Source organism: Lithobates pipiens, unplaced genomic scaffold, assembly GCF_037356315.1.
Source record: "Lithobates pipiens isolate NorthernLeopardFrog02 unplaced genomic scaffold, aLitPip1_a1.2 Scaffold_8, whole genome shotgun sequence".
Classification (NCBI taxonomy): domain Eukaryota; kingdom Metazoa; phylum Chordata; class Amphibia; order Anura; family Ranidae; genus Lithobates; species Lithobates pipiens.
Genome location: NW_027507903.1, coordinates 337,113,288 through 337,140,509, shown reverse-complemented (window position 1 = coordinate 337,140,509; position 27,222 = coordinate 337,113,288).

The window sequence follows — 27,222 nt, the reverse complement described above, 5'->3', positions numbered from 1 at the left end:
CTTGACAATGTCCTCATATTTTCCAAGTCCCTGGAGAATCACACAGATGTCTGTCGTGTGATTCAGAAATGAAGAGAGGACAATCTCTATTGTAAATTGGAGAAGTGTGAATTCCATCGTGAACAGATTAAATTCCATGTCATTTCCACTGCTGGTTTTTCAAAGGACCCAGAGAAACTTTCAGCAGTCATACAGTGGCCCCGACCCATGGATTTATGTCCTCTGCAGCATTTTCTTGGCTTTGCAAACTATTATCGGAAGTTTATTTTGTAACTTATCATCTCTGGTCAAGCCCCTGACTGATATGACCAGAAAGGATGGTAACCCACAGAGTTGGTCTCCAGAGTCCATTAAGGCCTTTGATAGTTTCAAGGCTGCCTTTGTTTCTGCTCCTGTGTTGACACATCCTGATCCTACGTTACCTTTTATCCTTGAGTTTGATGCTTCTGAGACTGGAGTTGGCGCCCTTCTATCTCAATGTCCTACCTCTCAGAGCGCTATGCATCCTTGTGGCTACTTTTCCATGAAATTGTCACCTGTGGAGTGCAATTAGAAGATTGGTGACAGAGAGCTGTTAGCAATCATTTTAGCCCTGAAAGAATGCAGACATCTCCTCTAAGGTACCACTGCGCTGGTTCTCATTCTTACTGACCATAAGAATCACACATTCTTGTCTGAGGCTAAATGCCTCTCTCCCAGAAGGGAGCAATTGCCTCTTTTTTTGTTTAGCTTCAATTACATTGTCTCATTTTTATCCGGTACTAAGAATGTAAGGGCTTTGTCACAACAATTTTCCTCCACTTTCAAGATGGTTACAGTTCCGGTTCCTGTGATTCCTCCTGATTGTATTCTGGCTATGGTTCACACCAGTCTCACGTCTCCTTTAAGTGACAAAATTCTTGCCACTCAGGTCCCTGCTCCTCCTGAGAATCCTTGTGACCACTGCCCACAGATTCTCCATACTGACGTGCTTCAGACTTACCATTCTCCCAAGGCTGCTGGCCACCTTGGGAAGAATCAACTCTTTTGGACCATTTCCCAAAAATTCTAGTGGCCTAGTCTACTTGCTGATTTAACCACCTTCGTAGCTGCCTGTTCCGTGTCTGCTCAGAGTAAGATTCCATAACACCTTCCAGTGGGCCTCCACAACCCATACTCAATGGAGAGAGGCCCTTGACCCACCTGTCTATGGATTTCATTGTGGAGTTACCCAACTCCAAGGGCAACACAGTTATCCTTATGGTGTTTTATCGGTTCTTGAAAATGTCCCATTGTATTCCACTTAACAAGTTTCCCACTTCTAAGGAACTGGCTTCCATTTTTGCTTGGGAGATCTTTCGCTTACATGGGCTACCGAAGGTGATTGTCTCGGACAGGGATAGTCAGTTTGTGTCCCGGTTCTGGCGATCATTTTTGCACAGTCGGGAATTCAGCTTGCTTTCTCCTCTGTGTATCACCCGCAGTATAATGGGTCTGCAGAACGAGCCAAACAGTCCTTGGAGCAATTCTTACGTTGCTATATTTCTAACCATCACAAACAACTGATCAGACCTCATACCGTGGGCGGATTTTGCTCACAATAGGGCCTTGATTTCTGCTTCCCGATTGTCCCTGTTTATGACGAATTATGGTTTCCAACACTCCATGTTGCCTGACTTATTTGTTCCGCAGAGGACTCCTGCATTAGAGGAGCATCTCCGTGGTCTTTGTTCCACTTGGGCACAAGTCCAGGAGGCTTTGCAACATTCTAATGATAGATACAGACTCAATGTTGATGCCTGCTTGTGCCTTCCTACCAGGTTGGGGACAGGATCTGACTACTGTCATCTCGCAACCTTCAACTTCGTGTTCCCTCTCTGAAGTTCACACCTCGGTTTACTGGGCCTTTTACATATTCTTCGCAGGATTAACCCAATGGCTTACCCATAAGCCCCTGTACACATGGTCGGACATTCTGCCAACCAAATCCGTCGGATTTTGTCCGTCGGATCTTGTCCGAAACTGTTGCATACACACGGTCGGACTAAGTTGTCAAAAAATCCGATCATTCAGAACGTGATGATGTAATTTCGTTACGATGGGACTACGTTCAGGCTAGTAGCCAATAGCTTTGATGTAGGAATTTGATCTGAGCATGCGTGGCACTTGGTCTGATCAAAATTCTCTACACGTGATCGGAGTATGTCCGATTGAACCAGTTGGTCGGAAAATATTTCCAACAAGTTGGAATATTGGGTCCGACGGATATTCAGATGGAATCAGTCCGATGCATACCACACACAGTCGGATTATCCGACAACGCGGTCCGATAGGACACATTCCGACGGATTCTCTGACCGTGTGTATAAGGGCTTAGACCTTCCTTCTAATATGTGTATCTCAAATGTATTTGATGTCTCCTTTGGTCTGCAACCGCTTTACCACCTCGTGTCTCGTCCTCACCCTGTACAGGTTGAGAACCATGAGGAGTATGAAGTACAGTCCATTGTTGACTCCATAGGTTCCATGGATGCATACAGTACCTGGTGCATTGGAAAGGGTACAATCTGGAGGAACGCTCTTGGGTCCCATGCTCGGATGTATATGACCCTGTCCTCCTCCGTGATTTTCATAAACGTTTTTCCCTCAAGCCCTCCGAGGGGGAGGGGTCATTGAGGAGGGGGAACTGTCAGGGCTGGGCTCGGTCTTTCCTTCTCAAAGCTGGCCGCTCAGCTGTCAGCTAATTGTCAGCTCCTTTCTCTCTACAGTGACTCACCTGTTGATGATATCTTGCCCGTCAGGCCTGCCTACTTAAGCCGTCCAGCCCATATGATCTCTGCCTTCGCCTTGGTCACATCTCTGGAGATGCTCTCCTGAGTTCCTGTTAAATACTTGCTTGGCTTACATTCCTTCTGGCTCTAGATCCTGATTGCTGTTCTACTACGCTCATCTCTGGCTCCCTGACGTTTGGCTTGTCTGACTATCCATTCTTGTTCCTGAACTCTGGCTATGTTTTGACTACATTTACTCTGTTTACCTTTTTACTATTATTATTAAACAAGTGTGATTTAACTGTACTTCCGGCTCAGTCTGATTCGTGGTTTCTGACAGATGAGTGGGTTGGATGTGTAGTACACGCTTGTGTGGTTAAAATTCTCACGCCTGTTTTTAAACTTTGTGTGACTGGACCATGCAAGGTTTTTGAGCTGCTCTCGTGTTTCTCCCATTGTAATTTTTTTTCTATTGTTAAAAGAGTGAAGGCAGAATTCCATCTAGTTGTTTTTTTATTTTTGTTTTGAAAACTATGAAAAATCTCCCTCACATTTGTATCTAAATGTTTCATGTTTTAGTCTTCTCATTCTTTGCATGTAGCAATATATGAGAACCCACCGCAATAGCCATCCTGAGCATCGCAGCTGTATTTTTGTGGGAACGTGAAACTAAGGCTGCGTACACACGACCAGACTTTCCGGCAGAAAAGGTCAGGTGGAATCATTTCATCAGATATTCCGATTGTGTGTGGGCTTCATCTGACTTTTTTTTTTCTAAAATTCTGACAGACCTAGAAATAGAACATGTTTTAAATCTTTCCGACGGAATCAATTCCTATCTGGAAAACTGTTTGTATGTACGCTATTACGATGGACCAAAAACGACGCAAGAGCAGCTATTGGTTACTGGCTATTGAACCTTACTTTTGTAGTCCCGTTGTACGTCATCGCATTCTAAACAAACGGACTTTGGTGTGATCATGTGTAGGCAAGTCCATTTCAGAGGAACTCCGTTGGAACTCCATTGGTACTCCATTGAAACGACCGTCAGAGTTTATTCTGATGGAAAGTCCAGTCGTGTGTACGTGGCATAAGAGTTACAAAGGGTTTAGTTGTTGTTGGTTTTAAGGAATGTCAGTGACAATTTACCAATGTACATGAATGTTGTATTGTTTGCCATTCTTTGCAGGTTAAAGATGAAGGATAGCATAATAACAAGACATGTGTGATTATTTTCGTACAAATCGAAAATTCGTACGAATTTCCATCAATTCGTACATTCAGGAGGATCCGAAATATGAATTGCTATGCTTCTGAATTCTGTACAAAATACTAAATTTTGTTTATGAATTCCAATCCAAATTCCTAATGAACATTCATAATTGTTACAAAAAGTTAATGAACCTAAAAGTTAAAAACCCAGGAAGTCAGCACAGCACAAGGATGGTGGGAGCCCCTCATAATGATAAATTCATCATTATGAACATTAGTAATTGTTTACGAAAAGCTAACAAACCTAATGAAAATTTGTATTTCTTATAAAATTTCGGACACAAATTACAAAATACAAAATCATTCTAATACAAAACGGAACAGAACGAAACAAAACACATTTATTGACAGCACACATGTCTAGTAATAACTCTTGGTTGTAACTATCTTTTTCAGGTCCAGTAAATTTCTGAAAGTGTATGTACATAGAAAGCAGGTGTATGTAGATAGCTGTACACGTGCATAGATACACCCACATAAAAGAAGGTAAAAGTATAATAGGCTGTTTCATAGTTTTTTTTGGCACCATTCTAAACCTTGCGTCTCTTCCTCTGGTTTGTAATGAGGAAGATAATGGGGGGGATAAAGGTAAGAATGATTATTTTCAAACTAATAACCAGTGATGTAAGTAACTGAGTTAAAATAAACAGAGTTACGTAACACAGTTACTTTAGAGGGTAAGGAGTAATCTAACTGATTACTCTTCCCCTCATGGTAACTCAGTCCCCATTACTTGGGCAGAGCTACCTCAATTACATCTACCGCCCAGGAGGCCCCCGCTGTGGCCGCGCTGCCTGGCCATTCATTCCTCCGCGGAGAGGGGGACTTTCGCCCGCTGAGCTGAGAAGAGGCTGAGACCGCCCCATCCCGCCCCGCCTATCCAGAAAGAGAATGTAGGGAGGCGGGGTGGACACTGAAAAATGAAGTCAGCTGACCAGCTGACAACAATCGAGTGAAGGGGAGGGTCTCTCTCTCTCTCCCCATGAGGAAAGGCTTCCCTGGAGGTATTCAAATAAGTGACTGATGATTTGAATTGCAGTGCAATCGATCCATCCCAAGTCCTCCACCACCTCTGCTTCTTACTGATCCCATCCCTACCCACCCACCACCATCACTTCTACAACAGAAATGATGGGGGGATAAGATCAGTGGTGGTGGGGGATAGGAGCAGTAAGAGGCAGAGGTGGTGGCGGTGGGAGAGGATGGCACCACCACCGCTGCCAGGCCGCCACCTCCCCGAAGAACCACAATGCCTGCCACCCCCCCAAGTACACTCCCACCACTGCCACCCCCCCAATGTACCACTGCTGCCACCCCCCCAAGTACACCACCACCACTGCCACCCCCCCAAGTACCACCGCTGCCACCCCCCAAGTACACCACCACCACTGCCACCCCCCCAAGTACCACTGCTGCCATCCCCTCAAGTACCACCGCTGCCACCCCCTCAAGTACCACCGCTGCCACCCCCTCAACAAATGTTCTAAAATACTGTATATAGTGTTTTTATTCATCAATCAGTTAATATAAACATCTTTGATATTAAAGATGTTATAGAACGTAATTGCATTATAGAATATTTAAAAATAGTCACAGTTACTTTGCTGAGTAACTAATTACTTTTCCAATGTAGTACTTGAGTTACTAACGCTATTACTTTTTCAGAGAAGTAATTTGTAACTTAACTAATTACTTTTTTAAAGTAAGATGACCAACACTGCTAATAACACTAACCTCTCTAATTCTAACCAAGTTTGTGACCTACTAGGATGTTCCACGACTGTCTTTCTTTGATGGAATTTGAATCGGCAAGCAGCAGCCCGGTGAAGGAGGCTCCCATCCCAGAATCTAAAGCCCCGTACACACGAGCGGACTTTTCAACATCCAAAGTCCGACGGACTGAGTCCGTCAGACTATTCGATCGTGTGTGGGCTGCAACGGACTTTTGACTCGCCAAAGTCCGAAGGACTTTAGAATATGGAACATGCTTCAAATTTTTCCGAAGGAACTCCGCCGGACCCGGTCCCTTCGAAAAATTTGCTCGTGTGTATGCTATTCCGACGGACTAAAACCGACGCTAGGGCAGCTATTGACTACTGGCTATGAACTTCCTTATTCGAATCCAGTCGTACGTCATCACGTTCGAATCCGTCGGAGTTTAGTGTGATTGTGTGTGGCCAAGTCCGCTCAGCCGAAAAGTCCGTCAGAACTCCGTCGGAATTCCAGCAGAACTCCGACGGAACTCCTTCGGAAGTCTGTCAGACATAAGTCCTCTCGTGTGTACGGGGCTTTAGAACCTCTTTGTCAACGGTTCCAGGTATTACACCCCAGATGGTAAGCCACGCACAGGTTATGCAGTGACCACAGAGTCCCCACATGTCTGGGTTATCTCCACATGAGGCTTGTTTGGAGGTCAACCAAAAACAGGTTTGTACTTTCCTCAGCAGCTGTCGCCTATATTTTCAGCTGATGGGGTGGGTGCAGTGACTGTAACTTCAAAAGGTCCACCATAGGAATCATGAGTCCCTCCTGGACCCTGACACAGTAACCAGTTTACAATCTTTCAAACCAGGTGACTGGGTCCTTGTAAAGAAGCTTGATGGATGAGACAACTGAATCCACGCCAGCCTGAAGCTGCTCAACTAAACCAAAGGATGTATATATATATATATATGAAACTGAGCTGCAGCATGGTGGCCAAGACCATACAGCGGTTTAACAGGACAGGTTCCACTCAGAACAGGTCTCTCCATGGTCGACCAAAGAAGTTGAGTGCATGTGCTCAGCATTATATCCAGAGGTTGACTTTGGGAAATAGACATATGAGTGCTGCTAGCATTGCTGCAGAGGTTGAAGGGGTGGGGGGTCAGCCTGTCAGTGCTCAGACCATATGCCACACACTGTATCAAATTGGTCTGCATGGCTTTCAGAAGGAGGCCTCTTCTAAAAATGATGCACAAGAATGCCGACAAACAGTTTGCTGAAGACAAGGACATTGATTACCGTAACCATGTCCCATGGTCTGATCAGATAAGATAAACTTTGGTTAAGATGGTGTCAAGCATATGTGGTGGCAACCAGGTGAGGAGTACAAAGTGTGCTTGTGTGAGTGTGCTTGTTTTTTTGGAGCTCATACTGTATTTTATCATCAAGTTTTTCATAAATCTTAGTTAAGCTGGCAACTAAATCTGCTTCTGCAGAGGGTCGCACGCTGTTGTAAGAGACTGTACCAGCTGTGGAGAGCCGGCACCTTTATGAGCCATTTTCTTCTGCTCTTTATTGTGCAGCAGATAGGTGATCAAAGAGTGCTGTTGTGAATGGCGATGTTGCGCCTTCTTTCCCGATGGCATGCAGTAGTGTGTCTTGAGGTGTTGATGGAAATTGGGGTGATTTGCTGTGGTTTCTCCCTGTGCTGTGTGTTAAAACCCAGCTGATCTCAGGGAGCGCCTACATGGAGCTGCTGATCTGCATCTCGCCCCGCAGGCTCCCCCTCTAGAGCTAGAGATGTGGCCTTGGCTCATCTCATCTACTCCATCATAGATTAGGAAGTATCCAGACTGCCATATAATTTTGTGGTATCAAACTGTCTAGTGAGGGAACTGCGGCTCCCTGATGGAGCAATGGGTGGGCACAGAGGAATCGGGGAGGCCAAAAGGAAGTTATGTAGTAAAGAGGTTGCTAATCCTATGATAGTTGTTATGGCATGCACATAATGCGGCTGTGGAGGCAGACGAGTACTCCTGATGGGGACTCCAGGTAGAAGTCTCATAGGCTAGGTAGTTCTGACTGTAGTCCAGGGAGCAATTCAGGAACAGAGGAGTAAGGGAGATCCCAGTAACAGAGATGGCCACCACACTTGGCTCTGGAGTCAGGGCCACAGAAGCTCCCAGCACCACAAATGGGGGAGGATACCCACTTTAATCCTCTATTGGGGTTGCACTATGTCTGGTCAGGATGTTCCAGTGGTGAGGTGGGGCCTGGATTGAGACCAGGTGATATGGGGAGGTCTTCTAGGGTGCAGCAAGGTGGCCACCACACGTGGCTCTGGGATCAGGGCCACTGCTGCAACCTGTATCACCTATGGGGGAGGATACCCACTTCATTCCTCTAATGAGGCCTCACTATGTCTGGCCAGGATGCTCCGGTGGTTTAATCAGGAGAGATGGGGGGAGGCCTCAAGTGTTTGCTAGTGTGCAGCAAGATGGCCACCACTTACTTGCTGAATCTCCTAAATTCCATCAGGTTGGCACTCAGAAATTGCACTCCGAGGATCACGGGTAGCGGATCACTGACTGGATTGACCCGATTGCTATGTGTGGAAGAAGGTGGGCATGGGAGAGCCAGGAAAGGCAAGAGGGAGCGATGGTGCAGCAGTCGGATGTAGCAAGATGGCCACCACTCCCCAGGCTTAGGCCGAAGCTGTGGACTGTCTCTCAGGTTGCTGGAACAGATGAGATCACTGTGCCAATGGTCCCAGGCATTGCACCCACAGCCTGGGGAGAGCACGAAAGGCACGTCCGGTGGTGAAAAACAGCGGTGACTCACAGGAAGGTCGGAGCTCTCCTCAGACATGTCTCCTTAGTCCAACATCCCAACTAAAGGACCCGTGTTGAGTTATTTTGAGGGGACAGCAAATTTACACTGTTATACAAGCTGTACAAAGTGTAGTTTCTTCAGTGTTGTCACATGAAAAGATATAATAAAATATTTACAAAAATGTGCGGGGTGTTAACCATACTAACGATAACAATACTGTTATGGTTACAGGGTTCTGTTCACAGCTCTCCCAATCCGCCCCAAAGATGCTGCTTGCAGGACTTTTCCTAACGTTCCACAAGAGCACCGGTCCAGTGTGAAAAGTCACACTGAAATGAATGGGATGCGGTTTTCAGGCGCTTTACATGCGCCATTTCTAGCACTAAAACGCCTGAAAACCGCCAGTGTGAAAGGGGTCTTAGTCTTTTCTCAACATGACCTGTGTGGTTACAATGTCTCATTATTTCAATACACATTTTCTAATTAAATAAGTATTATTTTCCTAAAAATAAAATGCAGTGTGTGCACAGTCATAAATATACTAATAGGGAAAAAAAGCTTGAACATAAAATTAAAATTAGCACAAAGGAAAAAGCAGTTTCAACAGACCAGTTCTACTTATTTATTTATACATGTTTTATTACATGTGTTTCATTACTAGAGTAAAAGATAGATAATGTGCTTACCTCATTCTCTTAAAATGCTACATCTATTAAAAGAGATACCAAATATGGAACTGATAATTGCTTTAAAAACATATATTTGTGTATTTAATGTACTGCTTTGCAAATTTGAGTACGTAAGTGGAGCCTATAATCATTTTCCTGCTGTAAAAAAAAGGTGCACTTAACAACCTTTGTTTGTTCTTGTAACACAAATTAGATCAAAGTACATTATACTAATAGTAAACTAAATAGGCTTACGTGCCTGTGTTTTCTGCAGCAAAAAGATCCCTGCACCTTTTTTAACCACCTCAATACCTGCCACCTTTACCCCCTTTCTGCCCTGGCCAGTTTTTCTTTTTCAGTGTTCTCATACTTTGAAAGCCAATTACTCATGCAACACTCTACTCAAACCAAATTTTTTGATAGTTTTTTTTTTTTTTTTCCGTAAGAGATTGATAGTTTTTTTTAAAACGGAAATATATATTTTTTTGGTGGTATTTAATTACCACTGTTTTATTTTTTATTTTTGTTGTATATGCGAAAAAAGACCAAACATTTTTTGGGGGGAAATGATTTAATCTTAGTTTCTATTATAATATTTTGCAAATAAGTACATTTTCTTCATAAATGTAGGTCAAAATTTATATTGCTACATTTCTTTGGTAAAAAAATAACCCAAGTCAGTTTATATTATTTAGTCTGTGTGAAAGTTGTAGAGTCTACAAGCTTTGGTTCTTATCACTGAAAATTAATCAATCCTGATGTACTGACTGGCTCATTTCTTGAGCCCCTAAAATGCTGGGACAGTAAAAATACCCCCCAAATGACCCCTTTTGGAAAGTAGTCAGTCCAAGGTATTTAGTAAGAGGCATGGTGAGTTTTTTGAAGTTGTAATTTTTCCCCACTCTTCTTTGGAAAATGTAATTAACCACTTAACAACCGCCCTATAGCCGAATAACGGCTACAGGGCGGTTTCTTAACTCTGGGAGGCCGTCATATGACGTCCTCCCAGAATTCCGCTCTCGCGCGCCCCCTGGGGCGCGCACTCGAGAGCATCCATGACCGCCGGGTCCATAGGACCCGGCGCATCACGGATCACGGTAAACGGCCGCTCATAGCGGCAGTTTAACACGTGATCGCTCCGTCAAATGACGGAGTGATCACTTGTAAACAAACCGGCGTCATGTTATGACGCCGGTTCCTCCCTCCCCCTCTCTGTACCGATCGGAACAGCGGAGGGGGAAGAGATCGGTGTCAGCAGGGATGTGGGCTGCATCTGCAGTGCCCACATCGCTGCTCACCGAAAATTAACCCCTAAATTCCCTGCCAATACTCTGCAATACCCTGCCATTACTCTGCATTACTCTGCAATACCCTGCATTACTCTGCAATACTCTGCATTACTCTGCATTACTCTGCATGACACTGCAATACTCTGCAATACTCTGCAATACTCTGCAATACTCTGCATTACTCTGCAATACCCTGCAATACTCTGCATTACCCTGCAATACTCTGCAATACCCTGCAATACCCTGCAATACTCTGCAATACCCTGCAATACTCTGCAATACCCTGCAACACTCTGTAACACTCTGCAATACCCTGCAACACTCTGCAATACCCTGCAACACTCTGCAATACCCTGCAACACTCTGCAATACCCTGCAACGCTCTGCAATACCCTGCAACGCTCTGCAATGCTCTGCAACACCCGCCAATACCCTGCAACACTCTGCAATGCTCTGCAACACCCGCCAATACCCTGCAACGCTCTGCAATGCTCTGCAACACTCTGCAATGCTCTGCAATGCTCTGCAACACCCGCCAATACCCTGCAACACTCTGCAATGCTCTGCAACACCCGCCAATATCCTGCAATGCTCTGCAACGCAATACTCTTCAATGCCATACTCTGAGATACCCAGCCATACTCTGAGATACCCAGCCATACCCAGCCATAGTCGGTGATACCCTGCAATACCCAGCCATAGACACCCCCCCTCCCGCCGCCCTCCGGTGCTTCTACTGACTCGCCAATACGATCAAATCCAGAATCTTTTTTTTTTTTCAGGCTTCCCAGCTTAGAGGTGAGATGCGGGGTCTTATTGACCCCATATCTCACTGTAAAGAGGACCTGTCATGCTATATTCCTATTACAAGGGATGTTTACATTCCTTGCAATAGGAATAAAAGTGATCAAAAAATGTATTTTTGGGAAAAAAAATGTCAAACTAAAATAAATAAAGTAAAATGAACAATAATTTTTATTTTTTTTTAAAGCGCCCCTGTCCCCATGTGCTCACATGCAGAAGCGAACGCATACGTAAGTCCCGCCCACATATGAAAACGGTGTTCAAACCACACATATGAGGTATCGCTATGAACGTTAGAGCGAGAGCAATAATTCTAGCCCAAGACCTTCTCTGTAACTCAAAACATATAACCGGTAAAAAAAAATTAAATCGTTGCCTATGGGGATTTTTAAGTAGCGATGTTTGGCGCCATTCCACGAGCCTGTGCAATTTTGAAGAGTGACATGTTAGGTATCTATTTACTCGGTGAAACTTCATCTTTCACATTATGCAAAAATTGGGCTAACTTTACTGTGTTTTTTTTTTTAAGCACAAAACAGTTTTTTTTTTAAAAAAAGCATTCGAAAAATTGCTGCGCAAACACCGTGCGAGATAAAAAGTTGCAACGACCACCATTGTATTCTCCAGGGTCTTTGCTAAAAAAACATATATAATGTTTTGGGATTCTATGTAATTTTCTAGCAAATAAATGATGATTTTTACATGTAGGAGAGAAATGTCAGAATTGTCCTGGGTGCTCCAGAATGCCTGATGGCGCTCCCTGCATGTTGGGCCTCTGTATGTGGCCACACTGTGTAAAAGTCTCACACATGTGGTATCGCCGTACTCGGGAGTAATAGCAGAATGTGTTTTGGGGTGTAATTTGTGGTATGCATATGCTGTGTGAGAAATAAACTGATAATATGACAATTTTGTGAAAAAAAAAAAGTAAAAAAAATCTTGATTTTGCAAAGAATTGTGTGAAAAAATGACAACTTCAAAAAACTCATCATGCCTCTTACTAAATACCTTGGAATGTCTTCTTTCCAAAAAGGGGTCATTTGGGGGGTATTTGTACTTTTCTGGCATGTTAGGGTCTCAAGAATTGAAATAGGCCGTCAGTACTTCAGGTGTGATCAATTTTCAGATATTGACACCATAGCTTGTGAAATCTATAACTTTCACAAAGACCAAATAATATCCACCAATTTGTACTTATTTTTACCAAAGATATGTAGTAGTATAAATTTTGCCCAAAATTTATGAAGAAAAAATTACTAATCTGCTAAATTTTATAACAGAAACAAAGAAAAAATCATTTTTTTACAGAATTTTCTGTATTTTTTCTTTTATAGTACAAAAAATAAAAAACCGAGCGGTGATTAAATACCACCAAAAGAAAGCTCCATTTGTGTGAAAAAAAGGACAAAAATTTCATATAGGTCCAGTGTTGCATGACTGAGTAATTGTCATTCAAAATGTGAGAGCACCGAAAGCTGAAAATTGGTCTGGTTATTAAGGGTGTTTAAGTGCCCAGTGGTCAAGTGGTTAAATAAAATTAGTTTTTGTTCGAATTGTCATAATACCAAATTATTTCTCACACACGGAATAGGCATACTTGCAGTTACACCCCAAAACCTATTCTGCTACTCCTCCTGAGTAACGGGGTACCACAAGGGATGAGCCGAACACCCCCTGGTTAGGTTTGCAGCAGAAAATGTGAACAGGCAAAAAATGTGTTTGAACATGTGAGCACCGTTAAAGTCTATGGGACACTAACATGAAAAATCAAAAGTGCTAATTTTAAAGGCTTATATGCAAATTATTTCTCACACACGGCATAGGCATACTTGCTATTACACCCCAAAACCCATTCTGCTACTCCTCCTGAGTAAGGGGATACCACTAGGGTTGAGCTGAACACCCCCCCCCCCCCCCCGTTTAGGTTCACAGCACAACATGCGAACAGGCAAAAAATTTGTTTGAACACATGAACACCTGTAAAGTCTATGGGACACAAACGTGAAAAATCAAAAGTGCTAATTTTAAAGGTTTATAGGCAAATTATTGACATAAAAAGTGTTTGGTGACCTATGTCCTGCCTCCGGGGACATGTCAATGCAAAAAAGTTTTAAAACCGTCAGTTTTTTCAGGAGCAGTGATTTTAATAATGCTTAAAGTGAACCTAAACATTTTTTGAAATATTCCTTTAAATATCATGCCGGGGGTGTCCTGTTTTTTTTACTTTATATCTTTATTAATTTCTTTTCAATTCAGACAAAACATACAACATTCCAATATAAAACAAACAAAGACACAATACCATTTTTACATAACCCTTTTACACCCTTCCCATTCCCTACATTCATCTCTTTTCCCACTCACACAAACCCACTCCTCACACTCTTTCTTAACTAGCAGCCCCTCCACTTTTTTTTTTTTTTTTTAAGAATAAACACCATCATTCATTTTCACACACCACGCCTTCCATATCTTGTCAAATTTTTTAATACCTCCCTGTCTTATATATGCTACTCTTTCTTTAAGGATAACCCTATTCATATTTTGCACCCACTCTCCGCTAGTAGGAGGTATAGAGGACTGCCATTTCTGGGTTATGATTTTTCTAGCTTGAAAAATACGCCTTAATTTTGCTAGATTACTATCTTTAGGGTCACTACCTCCCTCAATCCAACCCAGTACACACCCCACCAGTTCTATTTCTACTACCATCTCAAAAACTTGGGTAACTATCGTCACTACCTCCCTCCAATCCAACCCAGTACACACCCCACCAGTTCTATTTCTACTACCGTCTCAAAAACTTGGGTAACTATCGTCACTACCTCCCTCCAATACCTGTGTAACTTAGGGCATCTCCAGAACATATGTATCATGTCCCCTTCTGTCCTTCTGCACCTAGGGCATGCAGCATCTCTCCTTCTACCAAACTGAGAGAGCCTCTTGGGAGTATAATATGCTCTATACAGTAGAAGTAGATGCGAGAAGGGGACACCCAAAGTGCCAGCTCAAGAATCCTCTCCCACTGATCTTCCGAGACACTTCCCATGTCTGTCTCCCATTTTTTCCTATTTATTTGCCCCTGTGTTCTTACCTGGGACTTCTTACACAGATTTTTTTTAAATCAACCAGGTTTATTTCGATTCACAGTGCATACATGTTACAGATTACAGTTACAAAAATGCTACAGATCATACAGCTCCTCAGATAACAATTGTATAACCATCTCAAATCGTCAATGTCACATCACGTTTTATGCATGAAATAACTAAAGCCAAAAGGTACCTTGTGTCAGTGGTTTGGGCTACTTCACTACCCAGAGGCCGGAGGATCTACTTGTCATTTACATTACTATGTATTGTGCATAGACCGGCTATGAACAAGTGCTAGACTCCTGCAGCCACCTGTCCCACATTTTGTAGTATTTCTCAGGACAACCCCTATTGGTGTATATAAATTTTTTGTAGGGGAGGGTGTTGTTTATTTCTGCTTTCCATTCTGCAATGCTCAGGGGACAAGTCCTCATCCATTTCCGAGCTATTGTCTTTCGTGCTGTGAATAACGTCTCGTGTAGAAATGTCTTCATGTACCTGTCAGTCGAGTCTGGCAAGAGTCCTAAAAGGCACATTTTTGGGTCCAGCGTGGCTGGAGAGCCCATTTCGTCATGGAGGAATCTTACAATCTGTGTCCATAGTCCCTGTACTTTGGGGCATGACCACAGTAAGTGAATGAATGTTCCTGTCTCCCTTCCGCACATTTGGCACAAGGAGGACTGGGAGCCTCTGTACCTGGCAACCCTGAGGGGGGTAAGGTACGCTTGATGGAGTATGTAAATTTGAGTCAGCCTGTCCGACAGTTTTGGGGAAACTGTCTTACAGAATTCCAGAGCTTCCTCCCATTCCCCGTCCTCGATAGGTCCCACCGCCCTTTCCCAGCGAGGTTTAAGTCCGTAAGCTATTTTAGTTGCTACTGGGGTGGAAAGCAGATTGTAGAAGGCTGAAATTAGTTTTTGAGGATCAGTGTTTTTGATGATTGCCATAGCGACATTTGAAGTGGGCTTAGGGGGGGACAACGGGAATTGAGTGCGGATTGCATGTTTGACTTGCAGATATCTAAAAAACATATGATTGGGAAGATTGTACTCCACTTGGAGTGTGTGGAAGGTTTTTAGAGTCCCATTGGTAAGTAAATGTTGGAGATAGAAGATTCCATAGGTGGACCAGCAATCTACATCAGGAATTTGCAAGAATTCAGGTAGGACCTTGTTGTGCCATAACGGGGTGAAGTCGTTATATTGGGGAATCTCTAGTTTAGCGGAGGCAATGTCCCATATGCGTCTGTATTGACGCAGCAGGGCCAGTTCACCAGTCCTCAAATCAGTATTTCCGGTGTTTATTGTTATCGCATAAATAGGGTCTTTAGTGCATCTGGCCCACTTGGGGCACATCAGCTGGAGGAACCGCTCCCTGTCTGTCTTGTCAATGTGGTATAGTTGTGATAATTGGGACGAAATATAGTATAGGTTGAAATCTGGTAGTGCCATACCTCCCAGGTCAGGTGGGTTTTTTAGCGTCTGCCATGCCAGTTTGTGTCTGTTAGGACCCCATACGAAAGATTTGAGGAGAGCTTCTAGAGTCTTGAAGTATTTCAAAGGTAAGTATGTCGGGGAGTGCCACATCACATATAATACTTTGGGAAGTAGAACCATTTTAATTAAGTTTATTCTGCCCCACACCCCCAGTGGCAAACGAGCCCAGGTCCTCAGCTTAGTTTTTACATAGGACGTGAGGGGTTCAATATTGAGACGTACAAAGTCTGTCGACATTCTGGATACATGGATCCCAAGATATTTGATGGTACTAACTCTCTGAAGTGGCAGACTGGCCTGTGACTCGGTTGGTGGGAAACTGTCTATTGGTAATATTTGCGATTTCTCCCAGTAAATTTTTAAACCAGAGAAGGTCCCAAATTGTTCGATTGTATGCAGTGCCACCCGCAAGGAGGAACCCGGATCTGCTAGGTATAAAAGGGTGTCATCCGCGTACATACAAATTTTTTCAATCAGATTACCTGAGCATAGTCCCTTGATTTCTGGATTATTCCGGATGGATATGGCTAGCGGCTCAGCAGCCAGGGAGTATAACAATGGCGAGAGAGGGCAGCCCTGCCTTGTGCCCCTGGTGAGGTCAAACTGCTCGGAGGGCCATCCGTTCGCCATTACCCTGGCTGTGGGCGACTGATACATCAATTGTACCCATTTGATGAATTTAGGGCCGAAGCCATACCCCTCCAGACATTTCCATAAGTACTCCCATTCCACCGAGTCAAAGGCTTTCGCCGTGTCTAAAGTCACCACCACCCTAGATCCTGCCCCCATGTGTGTAGCCTGTAGGTTGATGAACAATTTGCATAGGTTAAAGGATGTGTTGCGACCCGGCATGAATCCCGCCTGGTCGACATGTATTAAGGACAGGATAACTTTGTTCAATCTCAAGGATAGTACCTTGGCGAGAACTTTTATGTCTACCTGGAGTAGGGAGATTGGACGATATGATTCCGGATATCCCGGGTCTTTCCCTGGTTTGGGAATGAGCACTATTACTGCCTCTCTCATGGATGGTGGTAAGGAAAAGGTTTCAAACAGGTGGTTGTATAGCGTGAGCAGTTTCGGGGTAAGTAGTTCACTGTACTGAGAATAGAACTCGATTGGGAGACCGTCTGAACCAGGGGATTTGGATCTGGCAAAGCTGGCTATGGCCGTGGCTATTTCGTCTGTAGTGAGGGGTGCCTCAAGAAGGTCAAGCTGGTCTGTTGTCAGTTGAGGGAGGGTAATGCTACGTAAGAAGGCCGTTCTCTGGTCCGTTGGGTCTGTAGTCATTGTCTTGTATAAATCTGCAAAGAAGTCTCTAAATCTAGCAGTCACTCTTTGGGGATCTGTTATCTGATGGCCCTCCGGCCCATGTAGCGTGATGACCACTGGGGGTCTATCCTCACTATGTACCAGGTAAGCCAGCAGCTTGCCTGCCTTTTCTCCATGCTCAAAGAATTTCTGCTTCGTGAAAAACAGTTTTTGTCTGGCCTTTGTAAACTGGAGTTGAGTTGCCACTCTGGATTGCAGCTTGAGTCGAGCAGCTATCTCTGGGGTAGGATTAATGGCATACTCCTGTTCCGTGGAACTTAGTTCTGCTAGCGCCCTGTCAAAGACATCTGCGGATTTTGTCTTAATTACATTTATGTGGGAGGCAAGGGTCGCGCGCGCGTATAGTTTGAATGAGTCCCAAATCGCCGCAATAGAGGCAGTTTGGTCATTGTCCGCAAAGTATTGTTGCCATAGGTTCGGGAGCTCGTCATCATCCGGTAACAGGGACAACCAAAATGGGTTTAGGCGCCAGGGCTTATGGGGTTTACCCACGGGGATGCTCAGCGAGGTCCAGTAAGGGCTGTGGTCAGATAGTAGTCTTGGGCAAAAGGCTGTTTCTAATAGTCGTGGCGTTAGGGTGATCGATACAAGAATAAAGTCAATGCGGGACATGGAGTTGTGGGAAGGTGAGAAGCAGGAATAGGCTTTTGTGAGGGGAAATTTGTAGCGCCAAGTGTCTATTAAGTGGACAGTGGAGATCAGTTTTGAAAATTTTGTCTCTCTGTTAGCTGCGTCCATCCCCTGTGTAGTCTGGAGTCTATCTAATGCCGGCCGCAGAGTGGTATTGAAGTCTCCCATCCAGATCACTGGTATTGTGGGATGTCGGGTCATAAGGGCGAGTCCCTCGATAATCACAGTCATACTGAATGGTGGAGGTATGTAAAAGGCCATGAGGAGAAATTGCTCGCCATATAATTTAGCATGAAGAAATACATATCGGCCCTGAGGGTCAGTAATTACTTCACATAGCTCAAAGTGCACAGATTTAGCAATTAATATTGAGACACCTCTGGCGTGGGTAGTGTGCGTGGAATGGTATGCCCACCCCACCCACGGGCGTCGGAGGGCCATCTGCAGCCTCCCTTCTATATGGGTCTCCACCAATGCCACCACATCCGCCCTCTGCTGCTTTAGGAATGAGAGGGCTGCCGAGCGTTTAACCTTCTCATGCAGGCCCCTCACATTCCATGTCAGGAATTTTATAGTTGTCATAGCGTGTCTTGTGAAAAATAACACCACGGATCATCTAGTAAAGCAGCATGGAGTATCCAGAACTTGAGTAACATCAGACACTGGCATAGATCGTACCATACATGTGATAACCATGGAGGAGACATACCTATTGTCGTGGTCCCCTTCTGCGATAATACCTGTGCACTGAGACATTGAGAATATAACAATATAACGTTCCCCTCCTCCCTCCCCACCCTACACCTACCCCCACATGTGCGGGCCTCATCCCCCGACAGTTGTAAACTAACTGTCCTTCCAGAACTTCGGTGGTGGTGAACTCCAGGGTTCAGTGAGGCTGAACCTCGCTGCATCTTATGGGCTAATGGGAAATATATTATAAAGTAGGGCCGAAGCACATGCTTCACCACAACTAGCACCCCCACAGCCCCTGAACATTTTCCCATAAGGATTTCCTGAGGCACCATATGTACATTCAAACATTGTAAAATCAACTGTTGAACAACCCTCACCCCCCTCCCCGCCTTACACCCACCCCAACTTGTGTAGGCATTATCCCTTAACAACTCCAAACTGTCAGCTGGGAAAAATAGTAACTGCACATCTAGAACGAAGATGAGGAACAGGTTTAGTTGCTGGATCAAACAGTGGTCCCGGGCCCACCACCGTAAAGGAGGATGAAAATGGGGCCAAGTTGCGTGCCCCCGCAGGTTGGTATAAAAAACAGGCAGCAAAGCCCAGATCCAACGTTCATCCACTAAATCATAGTTCCCAGTGGCAAGTGGGGCATAAATTCGCTGCACTATGCATGCGGCTTGTAAGACCAACACATCTCCGAAGCTCCGTGCGGCGGATACGATCAGGGGTATAGAAAAAAAAAAAAAAGACTCCCATGAGGGGAGCAATGAAATTCAGCAAGTCCACTCTAACCATCCAAAAGAAAAAAGGGAAACAATTTGGGAATGTGGCCAGGGTAATTAGGAGGGCCAAGTGCCGGCGGAAACATAAAACAAGGTGATCTCACCATTCACTGGATGTGACGTCGGTCTCTCCCGTCGTGCGCAGGCCCACGTTCCAGCCACGAGATGACTTCACGAGGGTCCTCAAAGAACGACACTCGGCCATCATGTTCCACTCTCAGGCGTGCTGGGAAGAGCATGGAATACTTCAGGTGACGGTCGCGTAGCCTACGTTTGGCTTCCATGAAGCTCTGACGTCGCTTCTGTATTTCGGCTGAGAAGTCAGGAAATATTGCCACCTTCACGTTTCCCACTGGGATATTACCCCTCTCTCTCGCAAGTCTCAACGCGGCATCTCGATCCTTGTAGTTTAAAAGCTTTGCAATAAGTGTGCGGTGGGGAGCCCCCTGCGGAGGGGGTTTAGCGGGCATTCTATGCGCCCTCTCCACCACCAGCACAGGGGAGAAGGCCTCCCGACCGTAGGTGGTTACCAGCAGCTGTTCCAGGAACAATGTTGGGTCTTTGCCCTCCGCTTCCTCCGGGAGACCGATGAAGCGGAGATTACACCTCCTCAGGCGATTTTCCATGTCGTCTTGTTTGGCGAGCAACTGGTTAATCTGTCTTTGCATGTGTTCAGATCCGGCCTGCAGTGGTGGGAGGGCATCTTCAACTGTGCTGATGCGGGTTTCCGCCTCTGTGACCCGTTCGCGGATTTTCTGAAAATCTTGTCTAATCAAGGACACGTCCATCTTAACTCCCTCAATCTGGGCGGTGAGGGACGTCCTGCAGAGTGTGATCGCTTCCAGAAGTTTATCCGTGTCTCCCTGCTCTCGCCCCCCTCCCGTCCGCCCAGCACCGCCATCCTCCTCCGGCACCTCTCCTTCGGTCCGGCGGTACTGCGCAAGCTTTGCTGCGGATGATTTTAGGCTCTTCGGGGGGGACATGATTTCAGGTTCCGTGATGGTGTGGGCACGTCAAGACAGGCCAGGGAGAATGGACAGAGGGCAGCAGAGACAGAACCCAGAGCCTACCTGAGGGTCAGGTGCACCAAGATGGCGGCGGGTCACTGTGTACAGGCCGTGGCCCTGCCCGAGAGCAGAATCAGGTCCACAGGGTCGCCCCTTCACTCTGTGGGTGGATGGCCAGTAATGCAGGGTGTCCAGGCAGGAGACAGGGACTCCGGTCCGCGCAGGGCCCAGTGCTGGTTCCGAGGACGGGTGTTCCAAGATGGCCGCGGCCAGGCCGAAGCCAGGAGCTCGCCTGAGCGCTGCCCCCGCGGAAAGCCCATTTAACAGGGCCACCCCTCTAGTGTCCGGGCGGAAGGTCAACAGCGCCGAGAGGTCCAGCAGGGCGGGAGAATGTAAGTCCGCTCAGGGCTCAGCGCTGGTCCCGGGGATGGGTGTACCAAGATGGCCGCGGCCTCCGGGTGTAGGCCGAAGCCGGGGACTCGCCTGAGCTCCGCCGCCGCCCGCGGGAGAACGCCGCTCCGATCCGATCGCCGGAGGGCAAGAGGATGAGTGGGGTGTGTGGAGGGGTCCCAGAAAGGCTGCCCTTTTGGATGGGGGGATTGTTAGAGTGCAGGATCACTGGAAATCAGGATAATTTGTGGAGCTCCTAGCGTGCAGGTCCTACCCCATGCTCAGTCAGGCCACGCCCCTTCTTACACAGATTTACATAGACTTTGGATATTAACCCCTTCCCCGATTTTACTCGCAATATATCCTTAATTAATGGTATCTCGCACCATTCTATTGCATTCTATTGCAACCTCCCCAAACTGCTTTTCCAAGGCATGTCTGATCTGCAGATATCTAAAAAAAGACTTTTTTGGGATTAAAAACTGGTCCCTTAACTCTTGAAATTGTTTCAACTTACCATTCTGGTAGATCTGGTGGACAAACGTTATGCCCCTTCTTTCCCATTCCCTTATTTGTCCTATTTTTAGTACCTCATCCAGCTTATTGTTAGTCCAGAGGGGGGAGTATTCTGTAAATCCCCTATATCCCAGTATTCTTTTAGTTATTTCCCACACCTTTGTCATCAACCCTAGAGTAGGGATGCCTCGTATGGAGAACCCTGCCTCTAGGGCCACTACCAATGGTCTACCAAGCAGTTGTTCAAGGGGAGCTCCCTTTTTCCGCCCATCCCTCTCTATACCCTCTCCTGCCAGGTGTTGTAGCTGAGCTGCCAAAAAGTAGTTAAATGGGTGTGGGAGTGCGACTCCCCCACCATTACTCAGAAGTTGCAGAGTCTTTAAACCGATACGTGCTTCGCCCCCTTTCCAAATCAATTCTCTAAATATAGAATCCATCTTGTAAAACCACTCCCTATATATCCATACTGGAGAATTATGTAAAACATACAAAAGTTGCAGCAGAAATATCATTTTAATTAGATTACATCGGCCCGCTGCCGATAAACGTAATTTCTTCCATATATTAATTTTATGTTTAAATTTAGATATCAATGGAGCCAGATTATTTACCACGTACTGTTTAGGGTCTTTGGTAATACAAATACCCAGGTATTTCATCTGACTCACTATCTGGATATGTGCAGCTTCACAAGGTAGAGGGCTATCCAAGGGGTCAATAGGCAATATGCAGGATTTATCCCAGTTTAACTATAAACCCGCGAGATGTCCAAAATTTTCAATTCTGTATATCACTTCCCCTATTGATTGCTGTACATCTCCGAGAAGCAAAAGGAGGTTGTCTGCGAACAATACTATTTTTTCTTCCTCCTCCCCTCTCCTAAAACCTTTTATCCCTATGTTTGACCTCAGGGACATGGCCAAGGGTTCAATCGCCATAGCAAACAAGAGGGGAGACAGAGGACAACCCTGCCTTGTACCTCTCTTCAATCGAATCCCGGCTGAACTATCATTATTTATTCTTAACCTTGCTTCCGGAGATCTATACAGCATTTTTACCCATTTTATGAATACTGGACCCACATGAAATTCCTTCAGAACTCTCCACAAATAACTCCACTCTAGAGTATCGAAGGCCTTGGCGGCATCTAAAGAGAGAACAGCTCTCTGGCCATCTCCGTCTACTGGTATTTGAAGATTTAGTTATCTTATGTTATGTTATATACGTCTTATGTTTATACTCGTAGATCTCCCAGGAATAAATCCTGATTGATCAGGGTGAATACGTTTTTCTATCACTCTGTTCAATCTAGCCGCCAAGACCTTGGCTAAGATCTTTACATCCAGATTCAACAAAGAGATAGGTCTATATGATGAGGGGACAAGAGGGTCCTTGTTTTCCTTTGGTATCACTATTATAGTAGATTCCATCATTGAAGGCGGAAGCTCCCCCGTTCCTATCGCCCAATTAAAAAACGTTAACAGCTCTGGGATCAACACCTCGCCAAAATGACGATAAGCCTCCACCAGGAGGCCATCTGGGCCTGGAGCTTTTTGTCCTGCCATTTCCTGCACTATGCGCTGAATCTCTTCTACCATTATAGAGCCATCTAGGGTATCCCTATCTTCCTTAGAGAGATGGGGAATTACCAGTGGACTAAAAAATGCATCCATTTCTTCCCTCTTCTCGGCCTGATTAGAGTGGTATAAGTCCTCATAATAAGCTCTAAATCTCTCTAGTATATCTAACTTATTTGTGGATATCCTACCTTCTGCCATACTAATCCTTGGTACCATAGACGGGGTTGAATTTGTTTTCACCAGGTGCGCTAGCATCCGACCAACCCTTTCACCTTCCCCAAATGCTAATTGTTTCTGGAATATAAATTTGTTTTCAGCCTTCTCTAGCATTATATGACGATATTCCTGCTGCGCTTTTAACTATTGTCCCTGATTATCGGGTGTTGGAGCTTTTATATACTGGATTTCTGAATTTACCACTCTCTTTGAGGCAAGCTCTTCCCTTTCCCCAGACTGTTTTTTAATTTTAGAGATCTGTTGTATCAGAAGGCCTCGAAGGTAGGCCTTTAATGTGTCCCATACTATCCCCAGCGAAGTCAAACCTGTATTCAAATCTACGTATTCTCTAAGTGCATCTAATACTTCCTTTAGTTCTCTCATGAGCTCCAACTATGGGGGACTAAATCTCCACCCTCGTTGCTGGTTTCCCTCCCCTATATCCAAGGAGGCCATCATTGCTGAATGATCAGATAAGCTTCTTGGCATATAGTTTATTTTACTTACTAGTGCCACTGCCTCATCATTCCGAAAGATCATATCTATCCTTGATAAGGTTGAGTATGTAGTAGAAAAGCACGAGAAAGATCGGGATTTTGGGTTCTGGATTCTCCAAAGGTCCTTCAAACCCATTTCTCCCATAAACTGCGATAGGCGGCTTTCACTTATGCCCCCTTGTTGAGTCCTCCCATTGGGGAATCTATCCAGTATTTTATCAATAACCATATTAAAATCCTTCATTAATATCAATGGGACTCCCGGCTTATCCAACACAAACTCAACCAATGCGTATAAAATATCCATAGAAGAAGGTGGTGGTATATAAACATTGGCCAAGATCAGAATCTTTTCCTCTAATTTACCATATAAAAAAATATACCTCCCCTGCTCATCAATCTTAGCCTGGAAACAGTTGAAGGGAATCCCTCCTTTGATCAAAATACTGACCCCCCCTAGAGAAGGAGGTATAACACGAATGATATTGAATAGGGTACTCCCCCCACCCCAGCTGTGAAATAGAAGCATTAGTGAAGTGTGTCTCCTGTAGACAAAGAAGCATTACTCCATGAGACCTAGCCATTAGCTTGACCGCTGTCCTCTTCTTCAGATCTCCCAAACCTCTAACATTCCAGGAATATAGGATGTGACTTCTCCCCCTTGACACTGTGTGTTCACTCATTGATGGTTATAGTGCCAGTACCTATTATAAAATTTGCTCTTCTCATTAAGCTGTGCTTCTTCCACACTTCTCCCCATCCTGCATACCAGCCAGACCTTATACACCCTAATCTCCCTTCTCTCCAAACATACCCATCACCCAACTCACACACTTCTCCCATTGCCTGTCCTGGGGCCTCCTACTGTGACCTTCCCATACACACCTTAACTGTAAATCATTCCACATCTTTCTTTTGTGTGTTACTCCCTTCCCTCGCCCCCTCCCCTCTACTCCTCCCCACCCCAAAAACCCCTAAACAAAGAATATACCCCATACAACGAATATAAAAGGTGAGCAACCCGCTAGCCCCCCCATCAAAAGGGGTAACATGCGCGCCGCTCCCCTCTTTCTCTATCTCGCCCTCCCCTCTCCCCTCCCTCCCCCACCAGCAATCAAAATGACATCTTACCAATTATCCCCCTCTTCCCCCCTCCACCACAGCAAAAAAATAAACCAACATTCCCCCCCCCCCCCCAAACAGGGAGAGGAGAGGGGGGTGAAGCCAAAGAAGAGAACAGGCACAACAGTCCGCCACTACTAAAGTCTCTGAGAATGGGACTCCAACCACTCCTTAACACCTCTAGGGTTATCAAATATTATAGTCCCTTCAGGGGCATTTAACCATAGTCTTGTTGGGTATAATAAAGCATAAGTCATGTTTGTTTGACAAAGTTTCCGTTTTACTTCCCCAAATTTGGCTCTTCTTCTCTGAAGGTCTGGAGAAAAGTCCGAAAAGATCGATACTCGAGAGCCATTATATACAATATTGCCTTTTTCTCTGGCTTTACGGGTAATAATCTCTTTATCTTTAAAAAAACAATAACTTGGCCAAAAATGGTCTTGGGGGGGCACCAGTTTGTGGAGGTCTTGCGGGAACTCTATGTGCCCTTTTAATAGCGAACAGTGGTGAGAAAATATCCTGACCAAACATGTCTCTAAGCCATTTCTCTAGAAAAGCTATAGGGTCTGGTCCTTCGCAAAATTCTGGCAAACCCAATATCCGGATATTCTTCCTCCTCATCTTGTTCTCCATTTCTTCTAATTTATTTTCCTGTTTGATTAGCTGTTCTTGCATCAATCTAATTTCCAGTACCAAAGGAGCCAGGTCGTCTTCAACCCGACCAACCCGGCCCTCTAGGGCTGTAGTCCTTTCCTGAATCCTTTGAATATCCTGTCTAACGTAGGATAATTCCTCCTGGATGGTAATGAGTTGGGTACTCATTCCTCCCAGGGATTCTCTACATAGGTTGTCTGCCGTCAAAACCTCTTTTAACTTTGGCTCAGGTTCAGGTTTAAACCCTCCTTGAGGCCTATCCTCGAGTGGCCCAAGTGCCCCCTCTGAACTTAAATCTTTGGACTGGCCCTGGGTGTTTACCATATCTTCGCCTCCTTCCGATGCCATTGGGGGAAGGCTTGACCCGTGGCTTTTCCTAGTACCCTTAGCACCTGATAGCCTGTTGGATTGATTTTGCTGTCCTTGTTGCAGACCCTTTGGGGAAGTCTGGCTAGGCCCCTGACCAGGGTTATGAGCATATTTTTCTAATTTTGCGGCCGCAGCTGCTTGGCTTGCTTTAGACGCATGATGGGGGGTGTCCTTAGTATGTCTGTAAAGTAGCAAATTTTTCCCATATTTAGAACAATACCACAGCAAAATGACATTTCTAAAGGAAAAAATGTCATTTAAATCTACTCACAGGTGTAATGTATTGTCAAGTCTTGGCAATATAGATGAAAATCATTGAAAAAAAATGGCATGGATTCCCCCCCAGTCCATTACTAAGCCCTTTGGATCAGGTTTGGATATTAAGGGGAACCCCTTTCCCAAATTTTTTAATAAATGGTGTGGGGGTCACCCAGGCCCCATATACTCTGAACAGTAGTATATATACTATACGGTCTGCCCTATATACTCTGCAGAAAATTGGGACTTAGGTGTTAGTGGTACCAGAACACTGTAAGCCCTCTCAGTTACTCTCGGTTGGTGCAGGAACGGGTCCTGCTGTGAAATACTATATAAAAAATTGGAATTACATGCCTCTGTTAAATAGGGGCAGAAAAAATTATCCTTTGGTGGTGGTGCCACAACACTGTAAGTGCTCACCGATACTCTTGTTGGGCGCAGGAACAGGCCCTACTGTGAAATATTAGATCAAAAATCGTAACCGGGCATGGGACCAATATCAGCACTCTACCAACTTGGATGTACACCATGTTTCAGTTTGTGAAATAATACTTATGGCTATCAAGTCAAGTGCTTGTACTGTGTGATACTTACTGATTACATCCTATGCTGAGTGTGGTCATATTGACAAATGTACTTTTCTATTCTTGTTTTTAATGAACCTTTGTATGTTATTTGTATAAATAAAATGTATTAATGAATTACTCTCCTTTATTGGTGCCTGTAAAGTCCATAAGGTCCCTATAATTTTTTGCTTTGTAAAAATCGTAATTACATGCCCGTGTTAAACAGGGGCAGAAAAATTGGGCCTTGGGTGGTGGTGCCACAACACTGTAACCCCTCACAGATACTCTTGTTGGGTGCAGGAACGGGCCCATCTGTGAAGTATTAAATTAAAAATTTTAATTACATGCCCCTGTTAAACAGGGGTAGAAAAATTTGGCCTTGGGTGATGGTGGTGGACCCCTAAACAAAAAATATTGTTGGTAGCTAGCATCATCAAGATTGAGGAGGAATAGTATAGTCAGCATAGGCAGTCTTCAAGGGATCTCACATCCATATCACATTCAGTCAGTTACATCATCAGGTGCTTGATAGCTTCTGATCCAAGCCTGATTAATTTTTATGAATGTGAGCCTATCAACAGAGTTGAGTTCTGCAACCTTATCCTTTTACCATGGATCAAGAAGGATTGCCAGCCACTAATGTCCCTCTCCCTGTTACCACAAATCCTAGGATCCTAGGGGACTGAAAACCTTCCCT